This window comes from Pyrgilauda ruficollis, unplaced genomic scaffold (genome assembly GCF_017590135.1).
Source record: "Pyrgilauda ruficollis isolate IOZ18807 unplaced genomic scaffold, ASM1759013v1 scaffold38, whole genome shotgun sequence".
Lineage (NCBI taxonomy): Eukaryota > Metazoa > Chordata > Aves > Passeriformes > Passeridae > Pyrgilauda > Pyrgilauda ruficollis.
This window is the reverse complement of record NW_024525267.1, coordinates 4055733-4075034: the sequence shown is the minus strand read 5'-3', so window position 1 is coordinate 4075034 and position 19302 is coordinate 4055733.

Here is a 19302-nt window from a genome sequence, read left to right as displayed (position 1 = left end):
TCTGAAAAGTTGTCAGATTAAAGCCTCCAGCCAAAGCAAGATTGTATTAGCTGTTAAGTTTTTAATGTCTCTGGAAGTGTTGTTTTTTTCTAAGTATTGGTCTTTTTTTCCCTTACAAAGGGTGGTTTGTATATGCTTGGAAAATAATTATATGCCTGGGAGAAAATGGCATGCAGGTTTCATCCTTGATCCAAGGCATTTGCAAAATAAAAGTTCTTTTTAACCTATTATTTTTTAAAATTAATTTTAATATCAGATATTATGACTGGCCAAAACCACCAAAGGCTTGGTTGTTTACCTCTGCTTCAGATCTCTGTAGGTTTTATGCCTTTGTGGCTTCGAGATTGTGTTATTGCAGTACACAGGGACAGAGGAGCTATAACTATGGCAACCAGTGCCTGGTAGGTTACTGACAGCATGAATTACAGCATCTCTAAGGATTCACTGCAGACTGCTCTCCTTGCTAGTCTGATGGCTCATTTTAGTTTTAACCTTCAGGACAAGGACCAGCATCAAGGCCTTTTCTCTTCCTGGTATTCATCTTTCTGTAAGAAACTCTAAAGAGGTTATGTGGATAAACAGGTGCAGTCTTAAACTGGTTTAGATGGGGATTTTCTTGCAGTCATATTTATTGTTATTCTTCAAGTGGGACAAATTGTGTCTCATTTTTGCTAGTATCAGTACTGCTACATCTACTGCACTACTTTGACCACTATAACTAGCTCATTGTTCACAGCCTTGGTTGACTCAGTGGTATGAGTAAATTCCTGAGGTCAAGCTCAGCTTCAGATACAGCCCTTATATTAACAATGAGATGGGTGTTAAGGTGGGATATGACACATTCTTATTTTTATTATTTATGTTATGCAAAAATGTCTGAATTACAAAAGCCAGCTGCAAATCTGACATTAAAAATGCAGGTCCTCCACAGCCACTGGCAGTTGAAGAATGTTTCACAGCCATGTCACAAAAGCCAAGAGGGGCTTGTGTGAAAGGGGAAATGTGAGAGAAAATAATTTCTTATTATCTCTGTGACTTACTGATTAAATGTCAAGAATAATTATACTGATGTCCCTGGGTACTGTGTGAAGTGGTCTTGGTCCAGAACCTGAAATTCAGGCCTCCTTGTCCAAAAAAACCCACTTAATGCTGATTAAAATGCTTCATAGATCAGAGTATCTCTGTTGACAATGTATTTGAACTTCTTTTTTGTGAAAGCTCTTGGCCATTTCTGTAAAGATCATTTACCAGCAGTTATCTACTCACAGTTGCTTAATCATGTACATTTAAAAGCAAAACTGAATCTGCCTGAACACTTAGACCTACAGCCAAATACCTTGTTAGTGCAGATATAATAACATTATGTAATAGTAATAACAACGATTTAATTGAGCAACCCAGGACACTTGTTCTGACACAATATGCAATATAAATAGTTGTTGCAAATATTTCAAGGAAAATGAAATTAATTTGTAAAGAAGTGAGAACTGCAACTTAAAACCTGTTTCAGCAGTCATAGCCAAAAAACCCAAACTCTAATCTGAATGAAGCAGTTCATAGTATAGAAGAGCTGATAGATTTGGTGGATTTCTTTAGAATGCAGACACAGAATTTTATTGCTGAAATATCATCTCAAACAGCAAAGTGTAAAGCTTGATTATTAAGATGTTAATACAAAAGTTTGCTAAAATGGGAGTAAAATACGTTTATGAAAACAACCACAGCAAGGTGATTATAGCTGCAGAAATATAAGTCATAATGAAGCAATTCACAGGAAAACTCCCTGTTAAATGTTTTTTGAGTTTGCTGAGCTCAAAATTACTCAAATTTGCTTCATTTTCAATTAAGATGACCTAAAAAAACTATATTCCTAACTGAATTTAAATAATTCTATTTGAAAGAAGAATATTTCAGTTGTGGCATGCCAAAGCTGAAGCATTTGGGTTCTTTTGTTTTTAGTAGCTACTATTTACTTTTTCCAGTGACTGGTTTCAGTACTGTGAAAAAACTTTCAGAAATTGTTGGTAGAGTTTCCAAGATTCCATATTACTGATGAACTGATAGCTAAGAGAAGAGGAAGGAGTTATTTACATGGTTGGTTTTGTACAAGAGCATAGAGAAAGTGTGTTAAGTATGTGTTCACAACTGAAAGAACCTCATCAACAATGGGGACAGATTTTTCTTAATTACTAATAGATTTTGCATATACCTAGTTAAGATCTCTTTTCCTAAAAATGTCATATTACTATTGCTAATAACATGAGTGGGCCTGTCAGACACAATACCATTTTCCCAGTTTGTATTGATTCTACTAAGATTGCAGATGATTAGAGATTTTTGTCTTGCAACAGTTTAGGATAATACAAGAATTACAAATATGTAGGAAAAAGGGAATATGCCTGAAGAGATGATCCATGAGAACTTATTACTCTTGTCAGTTTGTTTCTTTTTCCTGAATAATATATGACAAGCACCCTTAAATTTACTGCAAACCTTTGGTAGAGAAGGTTTTACAGCCTTCTTAGTGAGTCTAATTCTACTGCTTGGCAGAATTATCACTATGTATATTTTAATTCTTTTCAATGTACTATTTAACTAATATTTCCTGTGCTTCTTCCAGTCATCCTTCTAGTGAATACAATGAGCAATAAATGATCATTTTTTATGACCACCTTTTTAATGTATAAAGAGAGTGAAAATTCTGCACTCTCAGATTCTTCATCTCTCTCACAGGTTGCATTTTCTAAGCCACATGTATTGTTGCTTTCCTTCTCCAAATATTAACAATTTCTAACCCTATGGACTTTTAAAATTAAGACAGTGCAAAATTACTCAGTAAATAGATACCTTACTTTAGGTATTGTCATGTTAGTAAATTGTGAACAATGAATAAGCATGAAGAAGAAATGCTCCCTGGTTCTGAAGGATATGGTGTTCAGTGTGTGAAATAATGTCATAAGGTCATCATGGGTCCAAATGAGTTGGCTGTGTTCTGTAGATTCCCACAAGTATGTAACATGTATCCTGGCCCTCTTCATGGAAGAATATCTCTCCATATCATCACCAGACTGAAGTTAAATTTTGATTTTTGTTTCACAGAAATTAGAATTCTTATTTTGAACATGGAGAAACTTGTAGTGCCTCAGGTAGAACTGTGGGGATGACTGAGACAGTGTCTCCTTTCTTTTCTTATTCCTGGTGGCAGCAATTCACGATGGCTTTTTATTTAATACAGCCTATTCCTGAAACTTGCACAGGTTTTTCTCCTTAGTGTGATCTGCACATTTTAACTGAAATCCCTCGTCTTTAGAAAACAAGTAACTTGAACTTTACAGTAATTTCATGTACTCATTGTACTTAAGGTGTGTGCATAGTCATATGGCAACACTATCCTCTAGTGGCGGATTTTATTAACACAAGGCTCCAGCTACAGCACTGGGGACTGGTTTGTGTGTTGAAAAGATGGAGTGTCATCGTTATTATTCATAAATTCAGAGTTTTGATTTGCGTAACACAACAAGGAGCAATTAACTGAATGCTGCATACAATGTGTACGATAATATGTGCTCCAGACACCAGCATCAGCAGCACTACACATATTTTATCAGAATATATATATATATATGCATATTTATATGATTTCTTTTGATTTTCCAGACTATTGAACTTATGTAATTGTATTCTGCTATGGTCACTTTTTCATAGGTGTTGTGTTTAACATGGTTGACAACCAGCTGGTTTTTAGTCTCCTCTTCTACACTGCTGTTAAAATCTAACTCTCATGGTGAGAGTGTCTCTAGATACTGTTATCCACAAACACATAAAATATTCTTAATTTATTTTTTCTCGGTTTGAATTTCAAAAATCCAGCATATGGCTTAAGGAAAAAAAAGGAAAGGAAAAATTTGGTGTAAGAGAACAAACTGAGATTTCAATGCATCAGTTTTTTAAACTTACTCACTAAAAGGGCTGGTCTAGACTAAAAGTGTATTTGCTTACCGTGAATATAGAGAGTACAAAAAATTAAATTCTTTCTCACTCATCCTCTAAAAATATTCCTGCTCTGGAAGTTTGGAAATTTATCTATGCTAAAAATCCTATGTAATCTTTTTTTTTTTTTTTTTTGGGGGGGGGGGTTTTGGTTGGTGTGGGTTTTTTTCTGTGTGTGTTTGTGTTAGTTTTTGGTTTTTTTTTAATTCCTACACACTTTGCAGAAATCTTATCTAAATAATTCATCATGTATTTTGAGAATAACAAGATTTTGATGCTTCATGATTCATCCAAGGCCAAGTGAAAGCAGGAAACAGAGAAGCAAGTGAGAAGCAGAACAGATTGGAATGAACATGTTGATGTTTCCACTGCTCTGAATTTACTTTTGAAGACCATTTGACACACAGCCAGCTCACTTGTGTATCAGGTCCAGTGAGAGGAACACATACCTGGATTAACAATGCTTCCATTTTTCTTCTCCATACCCAGATTTAGCAGACATGTTTTAGGAGGTTTTATACCTTTTAAATGTTACCATTTAATGCTCCATAAAATATAAACACTGGATACTAAAGGACCTCTACTGACATTGACATATATTATATCATTCATATAACTTACTTGCTTTTTATAAATTAATTTTTTAATTCACAAATGTATTTTTTCCTACTGTGCCAAGTCTCTTTTCAGTTCTGTACAAAGAATTCAAAGTAAATACTTTCTTAATTTCCATGTGAGTTGCTCTTAAAAAACAAAAGCAAAAAAAAAAAAAAGAACATAAAAATGCAGTATTATTTTCTCCAGCATTCAATTTATATTGCAAAATTTTTGCATTGCCTTTTTTTTTTTTCCTTTGCGGTCTGTACTTGGACCAAAGGAAATACTTGATTTGGACAGCTCATGTGCACAGAGAGGAGTCATTGTCTTGTTGCCTTTGTTCCAATCTCTTGAGCAGTGTTTGCTACAGTAATGTAAACTGCAGTGGTAAACTGCAATATGAAAACACCAAATTTGTGACAACATAATAGTAGCTATACAACAAAAACTAGTCAGGAAACAGTTCTCTTGAAAGAGGCAACAACTATTTTTAATTATTTTTAATTATTTATTTGTCAGTAAGAACTGTAGTGCTGTAAGTAGTGCACCACCGAGGGTCAGATGTAACATGAGTGAAGGCTGTTATTTTAAAAACACCATGAAGAGTTCAGATGTTACAACACTGGAGAGGTCTTACTCAGGGGCTTACACTGAGTTATGGATCCTCTTGCCTCTGTCTCATGAGTTTAATTCCAGCTCACGTTGCTAGTGAAAAAAATTGTATGCCAGAGCATAACACTGTGTTTCATGACTTAACCGTATGTGTCCAGTCCCCAAAAATTCAGTTAAAAGTTTACATTGCAGATTGGCCAGTGACAGAAAGCACCATCCAGTGACTTTTTTGGAAATGTTTGAATTGCCAGTGAAGATTGACTTGTTCTTTTTTTTCTTCTATTTCTTCTCTAAATGTTGAGAATTGTCCATATGAAATACAGAAAAAATCCGGAATTTCTGCCTCTGCTATGTGTATTCTGCAGATAAATAAAGAAATGAAGAGTTACGTCAGGAAGAAATAATATCCAGATGTCCTGGGGGAAAGGCTTTAGAGGATCTGTAAAAGGGAACTCCATGCTTGTGACAGGCTGTGGTCTGTTTATATGAAGGCAGGTTGTACATCACAGGGGACCAAAATAATGCTCTTTATCTGCTGAGCTGTGTAAAAATAAGCCTGTGATATAGAAAGAGTAAAAAAAAAAATTACATAAGTTCCACATTGTACCACCAGGTGAATCAGTCTCTTGTTTCTATTTCCACTTGCCTGACTCTCTTGAATTCTGTATTTCTTGATTCTGTGTATTCAGAACTAATAAGTTAATGCCATAAGAAAATGGAGTTTTAATATTGTATGGGTTATTGTGTGTTTTAGTGTTCCTGTTAGCTAAAACCAAATTAATTCGATAGTATTTTACTGAAAATTGCATACACATGATGACTGTGTTTTTTGCCCTTTTAAAGTTTTCCACTGAAAAAAATATTGTCCATGTAATAAGAAGTACAATAAAACCAAATGTTAATTATAATTTGCAGTGTGACGTGTTCATAATTGCAAGAATCTCACCTTAAACACAAATGTAGGAATTTAAGAATTATTCTGAAACATTTGGAAACATATTTGGCTACGAAGTCTCATGGTTTATTGTTTCATATTCCAGTGCAGAGTTTTCTCAGTGTTTCATTGAAGTACAGAATGGACAGTAGGAGAGTTCTGTAATAAACACAGACTTTCTTATCCAATATTCTGTTTGCAAGTGGAGCTTGACTGCTAGCTCTGCAGAAATGAATTAGCAGGGCAGACAACACAGGAAGAATAGTGAAAGCTCCTTGGATAATATCCTTCTCTGTTGACCTGTAACATGGTTCTTTTTGTCTGCTCCTTTGAAATTCCTGCTGCACAAAAAGATAGTCCTATAATGGCAGAGGGCTCACTTCTGTTAGAAATCTGTGAGGAAATACAGGAAATAAAATCATCAGACGTGTTTCTCAAAGGCCAACGAAGAGCTACAATGTCATGTGCAGGTAATAGCTGCACACCAACAATCTGGAGAATGTAAACTTGCAGTTTGGCACAGTTGTACTCTGTTCCCACTAAAAACCATGTGAAACAGCCCCTGTCGTGGTGTCATGATGTATACTGTATGCAGTGCTTAGAATATTAGATCTTTCATATGGCAAATGTGTCACTTTTCAGAAGGCTCACGGAATGCAATCCAGCAGGGCAGGTGTTCTCCAGTCAACAGGGTTGTTGTCTTGCCCTCAAAGGGGCAGCACAGAGTCCTATGGCTAAGAAATTGTGCCGGTGAAAAGTCTCTGTTTTTCTGGAGTTTGACTAAAACCATAAGAAAGAATAATTCAGCATGTAACAGAGGAGAGGATAAATAAATACATTGAAGGAATTGTCTTTGATTTGCAGAGTGTGTTTTCCACTGCAATTTCAATGGCACCAGTGTGAAGTATACCTTCTCTTTCTCACCACTGACACTATCCCATACATCTGGAAGCAATCAGTCTGAAACAAAGGGCCCTGAGGTCTCAAGTTAGAGAAAGCAGACCAACTGTATGTGGCAGGGCTATGACAACAAATCTGAACATCTGTCTTCATTGATTTCAGTTGCTGTAATTTAGATTTGATGCAAAACTTATTAAGTATCAGCTCACTCTTATGTGTATTGCTGCCCAAGCTAAATATCTGGAAAGTATTAAGAATTACTTTTTAATATAAATTGAATTGACAGATCATATAAGCATGTGTTGAGAATTTATTTGATTTAAATAGGCTGCATAAGAGCCTAAAGTACAATGAAGTGTAGCTGTAAAGTAGTTTTTATATTATAGAACTACAGAGAGCAGAATCCTTTTTCCAGTCAGGTTCTGCACCAACTGCTTAATCTTTCTAGAATAAAAAAGCCTTGTGATTTTCCATAATGTGAAGTCAGGAAAAAAAAGTGTTTTCTAAAAAAATCTATTTTACTACTAAATACTTTACTTTATATGGTGGTATATTTTTTTGGCATCAATTTGTGAGCTATAAAAAAAAATTAAATTGTTTTTAATGCACAGCTTTGTGGAATTTGTGAGGAAAAAATATTGCATTATTTTTTCACTTTGCAGCCTTTCAAACAGATACTCTAGATAGGGTATAAATCAGAAACTGGCTTGTGAAAGGCATAGCTCCTCCTGAGATTCAGTGGAGACCTAGGCTACAGGCAGGTTCATGTTCATGGAGATTTAAAATCTTATATGAGGAAAAGAGAAGTTGACTGGGGATATTGAAAAAGAAGCAATGTCCTTCTCATTTTTTAATAATATTACATACTGTCAGTAGTATGAAACAAAAAAAACCCTACTAAGTTGTTACCAAGTAGAACAGAAGGCCAGAATATGGCCACTTAAAAAATTAGTTGTCCTGTTTATTGAGCTGGGATTATAAGAATAAGAGAATAAGTACTCACCATTGTGAAAATCGTTCATTATCTGGCTCTGGGAGCCATTTGCTATTGAATTTAATGCCTCATGTTTTAAACCAAGAATCCTTCGATGTGATAGGGGAGTTGTTTCTTCAGCCTGAAAATGGCACCATTCCTAGGTGCATATTTTTTACTGCTTTTCTCTGAAAAAGAAGTTTTGGAGTGCAGGGCGGAATGAAGAATATGGTACTAAACTCATCAACATATTGGTTTGTGATGGGAGATAGTATTTCTATATTTGAACAAGTTAACAAATGAAACTGATATAAAATAAAAACAAATTTCTAAATTAAGCAAGAGTTCTAACTGTTTTGGTCAAAATATTGTGTAACAAAAGTGCAACCAGACAGAGGAGTCATACAACTTTTCCAGGGAGTGCCTATTTCTGTCTTTCACCAGGTCTCTCCTGGGAAACAGTGCTACAAAAATTGCTGGTAACAGAGTGTGAGAGGGCTAAGTGCTTTAAGAATAATAAGCATTTTGCCTAAACCAAGTACTGCTGTAGTGTTGATATAATAATCTAAACTAGCATGAATTCTTAATTTTTTTTCAGTAATCATGTAGCTTCCTGTTCTCTTCAGCACAGGACACCCATTCTTCATTGATATTACCTTTAAAAATCAATAATTAAATTCCACGTGCTCCTTTAGAATTTAAGAACACAAACTTATGAATAGAGGAATTAGCAGCATAAGTCAAATAGTACTTTTAAAGATACTTAACTAAATACGAATCTTATATGCTGTGTGGTTTTTTTGCTTGTTTAGCTAGTAAAACAAACTCATGGCTTCTGATCTATTGTATGACAGTTAAAAAAATCCCATGGGACTCTACATTCTAACCATTCTTTCATTACATGCCTGTTGTTTCTAATACCACTTTTCAAAGTAATTTACTACTCAAAGGAAAAATGTTAAGTAGATACTTTGAGAGACTTCATGCAAAAAGTTTGTTTTTAATCACATTTCTTTTGAGGAATGGAGAACATGACTCCATAATATTATTTTGTCTGTTAATCACAACAAACTGCAGTTTCTCCATTACCTTCCAAACTGTTTCCTGTGCCTGCACCCACCTACTGTGAAATTATTTTACCCCTAAGAGTGTCTCAGATTATTTTCTTGCCAAAAATTATTTTTAGCACCTTACATTCTGTTCTTTAAAAGTATCAGAGAGGGTGAACTACTAAGCCAAATTCCCCTCAGGATTTGAGAATGTGACTCTGTAATCTTGTGTAAAGAGGCATTAACAATATTAGTCACAGTACTCTGCTTTTTCTGTATTCCTGACTAGTCCCTGATGTGGCTGTTCTTTCACAACCAGAATTCTCACTGGCATTAACAGATTTATCAAATCATTCTAAAAAAGAATTTAAATTTGTAGAAGAGTACTCGTGTTGCTAAAAGGAACTGCATATTTTATTGTTATTTTCTAATGCATACAACTTGCACAAAAAACGTCAGAATTTTGAATAGATGATATTTTATAGTAGGGGATGCCTGGGTGGGGACCAAGGGTAGGATTTTATGTTTCTGAGCTTCACTACAGTAAATAACCAGATTTATATGTGAGCACTGCCTCTGTAAGAATTATATGACAAAACTGCTGAAGGATGATTCAAAATATGTTAATGATAATGGGCTGAGTTTTTTGGCAAATGACCAGCAGGGAGAACCTTAGAACTTTCAGATTCTAAATTCAGTTTTACATCAGCTCTTGCAGCATTACAGATAGAGGACCAATCAAATCCTTCACCTTGGTTATGATTCACATGAGGCTGGGATTGTTTTGCTCATGTTCTGTGCTCACTTATCAGTTCATAGAATCCTAGAATGGTTTGGTAGGGAAGGGACCTTAAAAGTTGTCTAGTCACTAGCTTAGACTGTAGGAGTTGATTATATTGAATGGATCACAAAATGTGCCCCCAAAGGTGTTTTAGAGCAACTGACTTGTACAAGGAAGTGTTTAATGGAGTGTGTGTTCCTTTCAGTTTTATCAGCAGAAGAAAAACACCTGGATGAGGAGCCCAAGATGTCCTTACTGTGCTCTCTTTACCCTTTCATTCTGTTTTTTTGTTATTGAGAATTTTAAGTACATAGAAACAGTCTGCAATCAAAGAATCAGTTGCTTTTTAGAGTATGTCACAGCTTCCTTTTTTCTTGAAAGCTCATATTTGAATTTCCCTTAGTATTTATTTGACTGCTTAAAATTTTTCTTAATTTGTTTTAGTCCATTTAATATAATGGTAAATGCATGGGGTTGGGTTTTTTCCCTGACTTGCCTCTTTGTTCCCTGAATTTCTCACTGATTTCAGGGAAAAACAAAAACTGATTTCATATCAAAAGAAGGATTATGAAAACTGAGTGATATCAAGAATGAGGTAAACTATGAATGAAATAATATTTACTATTAAAATTTAGAGACCTAATATCCTTGTACATTCTGGATATGTGTGCCTATGGCTTATGTAACATTATGGAGTGTGTTCCAGATTGAAGTATTTTAATTTTCTTGTAGTTGTTTTGGCCTAATTTTTTTTTGTGTGTGTTTGAGTATGAAAAGAGTCTTAAGTTTGGAAACTGATTGCATTTAAATGCTCCAAAACTAGGGACTGATATCAATAATTATTTTACATAGTATAGATTAAAAAGAATGTTTGAATCAAGGTGAATCAATTGCCTGTTTCAAGATCAGCAATAGTGCAGCAATATCAAATTTTAGAAGACAGTGGTTGGCATTTTTTAGGATTTCTACCACTGATTCATTGGAAGGAGTGAGCTGTGGCATATGTTAAACTGCAGTTCCTACATGGGATAAGAACAATAAATTTTGATTGAAAACAACCATTAGAACCATTCAGCTTTACTATTTGTCCCAAAGGCATTGGTGTCTCCAAAACTCTTTAGTGAGCATCATTCATATCTGTCTTTTAAGTGTTTTAAAACAGATTGTAGAATTCTGCCTCTTAAATTGTACTTAAAAATAGAAAATCACTTAAAAATAAAAAAATAATATATAAGACAGACTTTGGGAAAGTAGTGTTTCTACAGGGTATTGCCACCCATCTTTTTATTTTATTTCATTTTCTGGACTGTATTTAATGTGCTATAATGTTATATTGTAACATCATCCAACATCTGTAATGTATGACTTGGTGTGCACACTGTAACTTTTTCTGACAAACGTTCAGGAGTCACCTATTGTATCTATTAATAATAATATATTAATAAGAAGTATTAATGCACTAGTGTCACCACAATATTTTATGAAAAAATCCTCTGCTAGGATTTTTCCCCTCCTGAGGAACTGAGGGCCTCAAGAAAGAAATGTAAACAATAACTATCTGCTGCTGTGGAATGACACAGGTGCATCTGTGATTGGTGCAGGTTGGTTGTTTCTAATTAAGAGCCAATCACAGATGCAGCTGCATTGGATTCTGAGAGTCACAAGATTTTGTTATGCATTCTCTTCCTGTTCTTTCAAACCTTCTGATGATCTTTTCCTCTCTGTTATTTTAATATAATTTTAATGTCATATTTTAATATAATATACATCATAAGATAATAACTCATCCTTGTAAGAAAATGGAGTCAAGCCTCGTGTCTCCACACATGGGGAGTTACCAACACACTAGTACTAATAATGCAGTAGATATAGATTATAGTGCAAATAACTACAGTAAGGATGCTGCTAAGCAATTTCTAGTGCCAATTTTTCCAAAAAAGAGATGAATGGAGTTCTTAAAATATTGAATTTATACATTAATATGTGGGCAATGTGCTCATTTTCTCACTGAGACTTTATTTGCTAGTAAACTGTCTCACGAGACTTGTTAAATAAGGGCTCTGCCAGTTGTATGCAGCAATTTTAATTTATTTAGTGCCAATAATCTAAGAATGTGAAAGCACTTAAAAATATTAACATAGTAAATATCTGATTACTATGATAATAATATTGTATCTCTTGCAGATGAACAGAAAGAGGCCTGGAAAGAAGGCGTGATGGTTAAAGACTAAAAGGATCTGTTAAAGAAGTTGGGATGTGTTAACCTGAGTGTCAAATACTACAGTAGGGGTGCTTTTCCCTGTCTTGCTGGCTGCCTTCTTTCCACAGCTACATATGGACTTGTGGAAGGATGAAAACTCAATTAATATTTAATTTACTTGGAAACAAAACACACAGTGATTTTACTTATGTAAACAGCAAAAAATTCAAAAAATTTTAAACAATTAATGTCTCTCAAATGGAGGACAACTTTTTCTTCCTTTTACCTAGCTTCTTGAAATTAGGAACATTCTTGTTAAAAAGCCAGTAATGAAAAATCCTTCTGCACTGCTGTTTCCACAATTCAGATTCCAATTGGATAAACTTCTGTCCTGTCTCTTCTAAAACTTTGTGGGAAATGTATCAATTACTTTAATAACAGAAATTTTAGGGAATTGATAGGCTAAATGTCTACATAGTTAAATGCAATATGACCTCTAAGAATAAAATCCTAAACATTTGAACTCATATTTGCAAGCTTAGGTGTTAAAATGTGATTGCTTCACAGCTTTGTAGGCTCACAAACAGCCCAATTGCTCACTATCTTCCCAAAAACTCAAGTCACTTTTGTTTTGATGTCTAAACATGTGTTTAAAAATGGAATCTTTAGGCACTGGTGACTGATTTGTAGAAAATTTTAATAGTTCATTTGATGATCCATAAACAAAGTGCAGAAGACTCATGACTTTTTAATGCACTCATCACCACTAATTTTGTAAAACTGCTGTGCATAAACTACTGAATTCTGCTATGGTGTCTGTGAGGTCCTGGATACAGAGATGCATCTTAAGTCAGAACAAGCTCTAGATGTATATCATTCCTCTTTCCCACTAATCTAATGTCATCTGTGTTGAATGAGAACCTAGAGATACAGAAAGAAAGTTTTTGGTTCAGACAGATTACCAGTCTGAATAAAATCAGAGTAACTGGATGACAAGATAAACTCTAATCCACATTTTAGGATCACGAACAATGAGAATTCAGTCCTGATATTTAAAATATAAATAGACATCTCCTTACAGACTACAATAGAGCAATATCTCAGGGAAAAATCAGGTATTTACTAAAGAATTTCCCAATCTTTCAAATTCAAGTGAGAATTTTATTGTCTTGGTTTTCAGAATTATCTTAGTTTCTAAAATTAATGATATAGAATATAGAAACTACTGTAGTAACTTGGGGATAGGTGCTGCGTAGGACTTCAAGGGAATATGGCAGTAGGCATCAGTGGGGTTTGGACAGTATTGTTGCAAAGAAACATTACTAGTAGAACTGGTAAAAGCAGAACTAAACAAGAACAAGTGGTCAAATAAGGATAAAGGGCCACATCCTGCAAAGTGTTGGGCATACTTTGAAGTGCTGCCCTTAAGTCCTGTTGACTCCTGCATGCAAGGAGAGTGGATTCAAAGAACGTGTGTATGTGCATGTGTGTGGAGTCAAAGAACCTTATTTGAACCTGTCTTTGGGTTATAGCCAAGGACTTTAAGTCAAGATGACAGTCAGATGCCTGGGCTATGGAGTTACTTAAAGCAAAAGGAAAAACATGAGTATAGCTGCTTTGGTTTTGATCTAGCTCATGTGATAAAAGTTCCAATAGCTTTCGATCCTGCTGGCAGGTCCAAAGACCTTTTCTCATTATATTTATATAAATGTTAATAACTATTTCAGTATTATTAATGATGGCAAGATTTGAACTCATTAAAGGTGGGAAATTTGTGGGATTAATTTGCTCTAGCTTCTATTTGCCAAGAGAGCATTTTCCCAGCATTATTCTTTCTCCATATATATTAACTTTGTAATTGTGGATCAAAGCCTACACAGCTTTGGACGTATTAAGTGAATCTTACTGAAATAGAAACTCAGAAAGGCATTTTCTGCCAAAAAATGTAAGTGGAGAAGTCACGATTGAGTTCAGCTTATTAAGTCTGCTTACTCAGTGTGCTCAAATCATATTGGAATTTAAAAGAAAAAGTAAAACATGGGTAGCTTGGGCTGTGGGACATGACAAGAAGTATATTTTAAAAGAAGTAGTCCTGGGGTACAGGTTTGAGAAATATCAACAATACAGAACAATAAATAAGACCTAATAAATATATTGCCTGGAATAATATGTAGCTCTATGAGATGAAAATTATTCAGGAATTGTGAAAAATCAGAACTTTAAAGGCTTGTACTTTATGTTCATCTGAATATAAGAATTCCATCTGGTCCTGTATCCTGTCTCTGAAAATTGCTGATACATTTGTGCTTTCAAAAGAAGGTGTAAAAATGTACAGGAAACTACTGTGGCTGGCATTTTCCTGAACTCTAATTGCTAATCTGATTCAACTTGAAGTAGCTCTTTCCATAAAAATAAATGTATATAAAATAATAATAATTGTAAGCATCTGCTCTATTTATATTATTTTAATATGAATATTTACAAATAAGTTCTTGACCCCATTTACTAAATGTAATTTAGAATATCAGATCAGTCACGTGAAATGAGACTAAAGGTCAGTATAGCTTAATATTGCTTCCCACTTGCTATGTGATAATTCTGTTGGTGAGCCTTATTATTTGCAGAGCAACAAAAACCAGATTATTCTTCTCTGTTAGCCTCTTTAATTGCATTAATGACTTTAGTTATCCCAATATTAATATTAGTCATCTCTTCTTCCAATTTTCTGGTTGTTTTTAAGCTAAACATCTTGCTGTGTTTTGTTTTTCTTTTCGTAGAAACAGAAAATCATTAGAGTCGGAAAACACTACTGAGGTCACCAAGTCCAAACATTAACATGACAGTGCCAGGTCTAGCACTAAGCCATGTCCCTGAGCACCACATCTACATGGTTTTAGTACACTTCCAGGGATGATGATTTCACCACTTCCCTGCACAGTCTGTTCCCATGCTTCCTTTCTGTGAAGAAACTTTTCCTGACATCCAATGTAAACATCCCCTGGCACAACTTGAAGCCATTCCCTCTGGTCCTATTATATGTTGCCTGGGAGAAGAGAGTGACCTGCACCTCACTGCAACCTCATTTTGGGTAGCTGTAGAGAGCAAAAAAAAAATTGCATATTTGGGTGCCTTATATTTTTATTTCTCTGAATTACAGAATAACAGCATCTCTTCTTTTTTAGACAAGTCTGTGAGTTGTAGTGATAAACAATCAATCTGTTCCAAAATATTTGTTGGACCACTGTTTATTACAGATAAACATTGCTGCAAGATGTAAGCAGTGTATACAATGAAAGGTGATTGTTTAATGACTAATGTGAAATTCCAAGAGAGAACAAAGCCTTCAGAACACATTAATACTTCTTTTAAAACTGCGGAATGAAGATCTTAAGAATTAATTTTGAGAATTAGTCTATGATCATGAGCAGACGGAGCTGGGGATATCAGATTGCCAACAGATAAGTATTTTCACATTGGAAAAACACACCAGTATCCACCTCAGTATTTTCTGGAAAAAAGTTTTGGCTTTTCTTTATTCACAAAAGAATTTCTAAATAGTTTTCTTTATATAATTTATATTGTTTATACTTTTAGCATTAAGATAATCCCAAATTCATTGATACAATTTTGTTTCCAGAGTCTTCAATTCCCCAGACGAAAAAAATGTTTCAATTGCTATCTAGCTTCAATTAAAATTTGGCTAGAAGGGTTTTTTTTCATTGGAAACATTAATCTGTTTCCATTCCAACTGCAGGCTAAAATCCATGCTTTGGGATAAATAGCAATGAGCCTTCTCACAGTTTCTCAGAAGCTCTTTAAATAAACAATAATTGTGTATCAACAACCTCCTGATGTCAGAAGTTCTTCTTTTTAAGAGGCATTCAGCCTGTTTTGTGGGTTAATATTTTTTCTCCAGATAATGTTTATCTAAAATATGTCTATAAATTACATAAGATGAAATTCTGTGTGAAGGAGCTATAGGAAGACACAGTGTGTTGGAAAGTGAGGGTTAAACAGTGCTAGGATTGTGTTTGTACCATCGTAGCTTAAGAGACATTGCTGGAGCTTGAGCTGCAAGTGGGATGTACCCACTTGGAACTGCCTAAGGGAAAGGGAAGAAAGTTCTTTTTAAGTTCTCTGTTATTAGAAGAGTGCTCTGAGTTGGTCTATCCCAGGTATGCTGACTGCCAATGGCCCCACTGGCATGATCCAAAAACCACAGGAAAACTTCATTTTGTGCCCTCTGGCTCTGCCCAGTGACTCGTTATTGGTGGAGAAATGGGATAGAGGGCACTGTGCTGGGGTTGCACCATGGGGAAAAAACTGTAGTGCATTTTTCTTAGAGAACTGAAGGTGTCACTAAAAATCATGAAGACAAATCTGTTCCCTGGAAGCCAGAACAGGGAAAATCTGGGGAAGTGGTGAAAAAGATGAATCCTTTTCCAGTTGCAGAGTCTGATAAGCCAACATAACAGAAAGCAGGGTACTTTTTATTGGTGTTAGATCTGTCTCAGTTCTTTATACATCTATCTCCTTAAAAAGTGCTAATTGTGGCTATAATTGGACTTAGTAAGTTCTCCTAGTAGTCATTATGGTAAGAACAGTTTAAAAGGTTCAATTTCCATCTGTTACTAGATCCATGGCTTGAATAGCAAGCATTTTTTTTCCTTAAAATTGGCTTTGTTTCTTGTGTTACACTTGTTTGTCACTGTGTTCAGTATGTGGAAGATAAATACATGTCACTGTAAAATGTTTAAAAATTGTTTTCAAATGTTTCCTCCTGAATAGGTAGAACTTCTGATAGTCATAATTTCTGTTTCTTTCTTTAGACTCTCTAGGGGTGAATATTGCTTATTGAAGTATTTTTTTCCATAATTCCTTCGGCTTGGCTTTCCTTATAATTTAGGATCTTGTGCTTTCTTAGGTCATGTCATAGGATATAATGGTATATATATTAGTGGAAAGATATCGAAAATGTCTTGATAATGTGAAGAATGTGAGAGAGTATTGCAATAGTTCTCCATTCACTCTGCATTTTTCAGTTTCCTCCCTTTCAATTTTGACATAAAGTAATGTTTTAAGTTTCATCCTTGGCTGGAAGACAGAATTTCTGGGAGTATTTGCAGTCAATGATCTGTCATAGTGTCAAAGAGTACATCAAGTATTTAATAAGACAATTACCAGTGAACCACACTCTTTTTCTTTAACAATGGGAAATGAGCACTTTATCACTTTTAACAATGAACAATCATCTCTTACCTTTCTACCAGGAAGTGTTATCAAAGAAATCATTAAATATCTACTTAAGGGGGAAAAAGCAAGTAGGAAATTGAGAAAGAGATGGCCATACAAACGGATAGCAGCAGGCTGAATCAGAAAGGTCAGTGCCTCTCTCCTGCTATACAATCTAGTACAGCCTTATTGGGCTGGGGATTGTTGATCTCTGCCTCTGAATGACCCTTAAACTGTGAATTATTTTAGAAAAAATATATATTTCCAATATCAAACTACTGCTGGTTTCGATTTCAAAACAAGTTTAATTTGCATGCAGTGGTGTGGTGTGCCAACACTTCCAGAATTGGAGGAAGCACTGATCATTTATCCCTCTGCAGAAGCAGTGTGAGGGCTAACTTCAAAACTGATTTCAGGAAGTTGTGTAATGGCCAAAATGGAAAATGCAATTACTTTTTGTCAAACATCTGTGGAAATATGAATTACGATCTCATGAAATGTGTTTAAAAGTGTTTTGCAGAATTTATTACTTTGCTGATTTATATCCTGTTGTACAAGGTGTTAACTCCGAAAATAGTTTGTGTCTCTGTCTTGCTGACTCTTTCTCATCTATTATCTATCAGTGTTCTCTGGTAGTCTTGTCTTGGAAAAATGTATGTTAGATAATCTGATCATGCAGTTGGAAGCTTAATGCCAAGTTGAGTTCAGCTTCTATGGGAAATCACATTGATAAAGTGCATTTTCCCAATTAATTTTCCAATTTTGCCAAGTTTCTGTACCTTGTTTAACATTTTCAGCAGACATCTGAAGGACTAATAATTCCAATTTAAATTTTTTTTTTAAAAGGGCTTCAATTTGTTTTAAATCATTTGTATTCTACCAAAGCCATAAATAAAGCATCATGCACATCTGCCTGTCTTTCTCTACCAGAAAAAGCTCTATGCAGAGCTTTCCCACTTTCATTTTCCACTTCATCTTTATTGGCTGAAAACCAAACGCCTTCTTGTTTACTTTGGCAGGCAGTTGAAGGTTATGACTGAGCCCCTCCATTTTCTTTCTTTGTTACATTTACAGTAGTGATCAAAACCATGAAGTTTCCTTTATGCATTTCTTTGCTGAGAATTCCTGTGAAATAACATTGTGGACATAACTGCTCTTGGCATTTACTGCCAAAATTTAATTATCTGATGTCTGTGTCATATTATCACTTATTCATTTCAGTCTCTTCATATAATAGGGTCATATTGTGCCTGTAACCACATTTTCATTACTTGTCTTTGACACCTTTCTCTTTCAGCTAAACATCTCTTGAAGTGGCATGGAATACAATAGTCAAAGTTTAATTGCACCATCACTAACCTTTGCACAGTTTACATTGTTTTCCAGCTTTTTTCTCTGCTGTACTCGATTCTCAGTTTGATGACTTTCTGTGTGAGTTGTAAAACTCATTTGTTTTCCAAATATATCAGTGGGTTTTGCATCACAGTTATGTTAACTACAATATAATTTATATTTCTCAGATTCAATATTTGAGTTTTGCAGTTTGTCATAATAATCAAAAAGAAAGCAAAGAAAGCAAGGATTTTCTCTATCTAGTTCATTTCACTATTTTTTTTCTTGAAGATTATAACACTATTAAGTTTCTCATACAGCAAATGGAATATAAAATTTCATATAGATAGATAACATGAAGATATTTTTATGTGAGAAACAGAATTGTCTAAAAATTTTCTACAAATGTTATAAGATACAAGGAACATATTTGTGTTTTATTGTATGTGAATATTTTTAGTTGGTTGACAGACACTTTTTGTTCTGTTCATGAAATGGTATTTGCAAGCACTAGGCTGTTTGAGAATTCATTGTGCTACTTGAAGTATTGAAAAATGTTATGCTTGCACTCATATTCACATGTCCAATACACATAAGTACTTGTTACATTACCATAGTAAGTGACAAATACATAAGCATATAATATATGTGAGCAATTGAGACAAATTATGACTTTACAATTACCTCTGGAAAAAATGTGCC